Source organism: Nycticebus coucang, chromosome 5, assembly GCF_027406575.1.
Source record: "Nycticebus coucang isolate mNycCou1 chromosome 5, mNycCou1.pri, whole genome shotgun sequence".
Classification (NCBI taxonomy): domain Eukaryota; kingdom Metazoa; phylum Chordata; class Mammalia; order Primates; family Lorisidae; genus Nycticebus; species Nycticebus coucang.
In genome coordinates this window covers 64664225-64670275 of record NC_069784.1, presented here as the reverse complement: position 1 = coordinate 64670275, position 6051 = coordinate 64664225, and positions in this window count along the sequence as shown.

Here is a 6051-nt window from a genome sequence, read left to right as displayed (position 1 = left end):
TTGTGAAGGAATTTGCATGTAATCCACTTGACTATGTATTGCCTTCAAAATCTTTTAACTTGTAGTCTTGTTTAAACAAGTATTTTAAGCCTCTGATATTTAACAAATCTTCCAAAATCAAAACTCTAAATTTGAAATTTTTGAAAAGACATATTAGATTTATTTGGCATATCAAAAATATATAGGAAATGTTGTCAAATATGAAATGGTAATTAATTTTATATAAATTACATTTATATGCATATTCCAATATTATAAAATATTAGTCTGTGTTAATGTATATTATCTAATCTCAAAAAGTGTTTTTTGTAACTAACTGAATCCAAAATTTGTCCTTCAAATAAATATATATATATATATATATTTTGTGGGTTTTTTTGGCCGGGGCTGGGTTTGAACCCGCCACCTCCGGCATATGGGACCAATGTCTTACTCCTTGAGCCACAGGCGCCGCCCCCCTTCAAATAAATATTAAGAGAGACTGATGAATTCTCTTGAATTCAAATTTCTGACATCTTTGAAAATTAAATACCTTTGAACTAAAAGCAAACTTCTAGAACTTTAATTAAAAAGTTAATATGTCCATGAGTATTGCTAACCTAGCTTCAAACAGAACAGAAATCAGTTACGTGAAACTGGGTTAACTTTTTATTGTTTTTTGTTTGAAACATTGCTGATCCTCTGTGTTCTGTTTTCCAGAAGTCAAAAAACACCATATTCTGTCTCTTACTCTATTTGTAACTTTCAGCAATGTATGTTATAGACAGAATTTGAAACATTTAATTTTTTCTCTCTCCTCCTTGATTTCTCTGGAATTAAAAAGCCATTGTAAGTATTTTTCTTTTTGCAGTTTTTGGTCAGGGCTGGGCTTGAACCCACCGCCCTCGGCATATGGGGCCAGCACTCTACTCTTTGAGCCACAGGTGCTGCCCCATTGTAAGTATTCTTAATTTCTGACAATACAGTTATTTGCATAAGTTCAATAAGAATCTGTTTTGTTCCACAGAACATGATAAAGACACTGGTTATTTTACCAAGGCTTTGACTGAAATAGCATTTCCAGAGGTGTCCAGACTGCATAAAGGAATGAAGATTGACTTTATAAAGCCAATAAAAGAACCCTTTGAAAAAACTGGCCAGATACCCATCAGTAACATTTCCTGATCTGTGGTAAGTAACAAAGTTCACTTTCTGATGGGTGTGAGAATTGAAATGTGCTTGGGGACCTCAAGAAAAGAGAAATTTACCCAATATATATAGGTATGGAATGACACAGATGTAACCTGAGCTCGTAGAAGGCTTTTAAGTCTAACCTGAGATTCCTTATAAAAACTTCCAGCAAAGCAAATTTAAAAAAAAAAAAAAAAGAAAAGCCTAGATGACTACTAATTATTTATTTATTTATTTATTTTAGAGACAGAGTCTCACTTTATTGCCCTCAGTAGAGTGCCATGGTACCACAGCTCACAGCAACCTCCAACTCCTGGGCTTAGGAGATTCTCTTACCTCAGCCTCCTGGGTAGCTGGGACTACAGGCACCTGCCACAATGCCTGGCTATTTTTTGTTGCAGTTTGGCCAGGGCTGGGTTTGAACCCACCACCCTCAGTATATGGATCTGGCATGCTACCCACTGAGCCAGAGGTGCCACCCACTAATAATTATTCTTGCTACACTTTATGCAAATGATCAGACCCAGAATACTAAAGGTACAGTTTATTTTAACAACTAAGTTAGTTCTGCTATAATTTGTCTTTAGTAAAGAGAGAAATTAGAAAAATAATTCAAGGAAAAAAGAGGTGGTGGCCCACCTATATTACATTCCAACCTTGTCTGCAATCTCAGATCATAAAATGAGACATAACTGTTTTACTAAACTAGTATGTTAAGTGTGATTAAGAGACTGGCCAAATAATATAGAATTATGTACAGTAATTATATTTGCTCTGAAGCCCTAAGAGCAAAGGCACTTGGTGCCTTAGTGCCTGTTAACTACACTAAAAAAAAAATTGCGCAATGTTAAATGTTATCTGCTGCATCTATATACATACCTCAGAAAAAATTAAAACTTAAATAAGAATTTCCCAGTAAATAGGGTAACTGTTACATGGCCTCATAAATAGCCCCACACCCAACTGATGTTCAGAAATATTATCTGAACATTTAAGTTGCCCAGAACTTTAGATCAGTTCTGTAGAAACTCTTAAAACTAAGTATTATCTTAAGAACTGTGCTAAGTTTATAAATAAGAATACTAATGTTCTTATTGTATAAACCTTAGCTTCAAAATCCAGAACTTGTAAATGTTTGTAAATAACTGCTAAATGATTTCATTCTCTTACACTAACCCAGCCTTGACTTCATCTCTGTCGATATAAGGAAGACAGAAAGCCACAAACATATGCAAGGTGGCTGAGATCATGCAGAAGCCAGATGAAAGCCCTGAGAATTCTGTGAAAAAGAACTTCTATATGAAACATACAGACTGACCAGGCCTTTATGCAAAATTACTAAGAGGAGAGAGAATAGACAATTAAATCCAACAAACCAAATACCTACAAGAAGCTAAAGATCTCCACTTGAATAATTAACCATGTTCTGTTTAGTCTTTTGTATCTGTACATCTTTTCTCTCTGAAGGATCAAGAAAATCAAGTCTAAATCAAGAATCAGAACCTGGCCCTCAAACCAAGGTAGAAATAACTTTGCACCATCATCCTAACCACACGATAGCAGTGAAAGTAGAAGGAACCCTCACCTGGATTCCTCTCAGCTGGCTAAAGAGAGCTTCACTGCCCTGTGAAAAGCAAAGGTCACTTTCAAAACAGTCACCATGCCCTGCTCCAGCCACATACTGGAAGCTGGCTGGTCAACGCACAGCTGAAGCCTGAGAAAACTCCTCGCAGAACTTGTCTAAATTAAACTTTGAACTTTAGAAAAAAGGAAGAAGGGGTGTAATCTGTGTACCCATACCACTGAAATAAAACAAAGAGTGTCTCCTTTATAACTTTTATAAATTACAAAAACACCCAGCAGGGAGCTTGCGCTCATAATCAGATATAGTACAAGCAACCCACATTCAAAATAAAATCAGTGATTTGATTTATAATCCTAAAACCAGTGAGGAATATTAGGCCTAGACGAAGGTGGAAAAATAACAGTTGACTCCTAGCAAATTTCTGGGCCACAAGCCCTCAGCAAAATGGAGTAACTCCGGTTCACTCCCAAGACAGGAAAGTACTGCCTTCTTGCTTGACTAACTCCCTGAGAAATGGACCAGGAATTACCAACTGCCCCGGGACTGACCTTTGAGAAGCACCAGGTGGGAAAAGGACTGAAACAAAGATATATGGGTAACTAAATGCAAAATTCTGCTTTTGTTCAATGCTTGCTAACCTACCTGAATGCACCGGGGCAGCCTGCGTGCCAACCAGGATGCAGACCAACCCACTTGGGGCTTCCCTCACAACCCCTGTGTTGGTTGTGAGGCAGCTGCCAGCCAGCTCTTCAATAAAGGGACTCTGCTGTGAATGCACCTTGTTTGGCAGTGTGTCTTTATGGAATTCCTGGGCATAACACGTGACCTCTTTCCGGAATGTCACCGTGGTCATCTTCAAAGAACTCCCATTGGGAAGCTATGCACCAATGCCATGTTTCCAAGCAATTTTAGAACTCTTTCAATGATAAAAAGAAATGGGCTATCAAGCCATGAAAAGACACAGAAAATATTTCAATAGGCCAGGTGCTGTCATCCTAGTACTCTGGGAGGCCAGGGAAGGTGGATTGCTTGAGCTTACAGGTTCAAGACCAGCCTGAGCAAAAATCGAGACCCTGTCTATACTAAAAATAGAAAAACTAAGGCAAGAAGTTCACTTGAGCCCAAGAGTTGGAGGTTGTTGTGAGCTATGACACCACAGCATGCTAGGGTGACAGCTTGAGACTCTGTCTCAAAAAAAAAAGACCGAGAGAGAGAGAATACTTAAATGCACATTACTAAGTACAAGAAGCTAATCTGAAAAGACTACATACTGATTTCAACCATATGATATTCCAGAAAAGGCCAGACTATGGAGTCAGTAAAAGATCAGTAGTTTCCAGGATTGGGGAGGGGAGCAGTTAACAGGGGAAGCACAGAAGGCTTTTAGGACATTGAAACTGCTCTGGATGATACATCGCATTATACATTTGTCCAAACCCATAGAATTCATAGCACCAGAGTGAACCATAATGTAAACCATGGACCATGGGCAACAGTGATGTGTCAGTGTGGTTCATCAGTTGTGACAAATGTACCATCTGACACAGGATGTCAACAGCTTTGTGTGGAGGTGGGAAAGGGTGTGTATGGGAGCTCTCTGGATTTTCTGTTTTGCTGTGAACCTAAAACTGCTGTAAAAAAAAAAGTTTATCTATTTTTTTTTGAAAAGCACTATGACATTCAAAGAGTGAAACATGCTTTTTAAACTTGCATGTTCTATATTTATAAAAAGATTAGCAATATGTTTCCTCAGAGCAAACTGTTTCTGGCTCTTATTTATATTTATGAATATAATACCATCCATGTGAGGGGAAAAAGTAAAAGAACACATCGGCCTTGTCACCTTTTCTCTGGGCTTCTGAATTTGGTTTCTCTTTCCAGGATTTGGGGAGGGGAGGAATTAACAGGGGAAACACAGAATAGATGAACCAAGAGATTAAGAAAGTCTGTCTCACATAAAAACTGCTGTCTCTCCCTCAAATCTCTGCTAGTACAAAGGCTCCTCTTGCATAGAACATAAAAGAAAAGGAAAATAGTAAAAACTGGGAGAAGATTTTTGCATGTTATGAATCTGACAAAGGCCAGATAACTAGAATCTACAGAGAACTCAAATTAAGCGTAAGAAAAGTGCAAACAACCCTCTCTATAAGTGGGCAAGAGATCTGAACAGAAACATCTCCGAGGATGACAGACAAATGGCCAAAAAACATATGAAAAAATGCTCATAGTCTTTAATCATCAGAGAAATGCAAATCAAAACCACTCTAAGATATCACCTAACCCAGCAAGATTAGCCCTTATCACAAAGTCACAAAACGCCAGATGCTGGTGTGGCTGTGGAGAGAAGGGAAGACTTCTACACTGCTGGTGGAATTGCAAACTAAAACAACCCTTTTGGAGAATCCTCAAATATCTAAATGTAGACCTTCCATTTGACCCTGCAATCCCATTACTAGGTATCTACCCAAAAGAACCAAAATCATTTTAACACAAAGAAATTTGCACTAGAATGTTTATTGCAGCTCAATTCGTAATTGCCAAGTCATGAAAGCAACCTAAGTGCCAATCCACCTGCCTCGGCCTCCCAAAGTGCTAGGATGACAGGCATAAGCTACTGAGACCAGCAATGTATATAAATTTTAGATGCCAGAAGAATTAAAACAATGGCCTGCACCTTCCTTCCTCAGTGAGATGAGGGTGACTTAAGGATACATGAATGGACCAACAAACTGTGGTATATTGTATACCATGGAATAATTCAGGCATTAAAAAGATGGAGACTTTACATGTTTTACATTTATGTGGATGGAGTTGAAATACATTCTTCTTAGTAAAGCATCACAAGAATGGAAAAATAAATATCCAATGTACTCCAAACTGATATGAAATCAATACATTAAAAATTACATGTTCCTGGGCGGCGCCTGTGGCTCAGCGGGTAGGGCGCCGGTCCCATATGCCGGAGGTGGCGGGTTCAAACCCAGCCCCGGCCAAAAAAAAAAAAAAAATTACATGTTCCTAAGATCAATAGAACACTGTTATAGTCCAGCTCAGGGTTAAACAGAAGTGGGAGGGCGGGACGTAAAGCAGAAGGAGGGAGGGCAGGAGGAGGGATTTCATCTAACATGCACATTGTGAGGGTGAATAACACGCCCCCTGGGGGGGGGGCTCTTCTACTAATGGAACTTTACCCTGGAAGTGAGAACAATGTAACCTAAATATTATACTCTCATATTAATTTGAATAATGTTAAAAAATTATTTTTTTTTTTTTGGAGACATAGTCTGACTATGTTG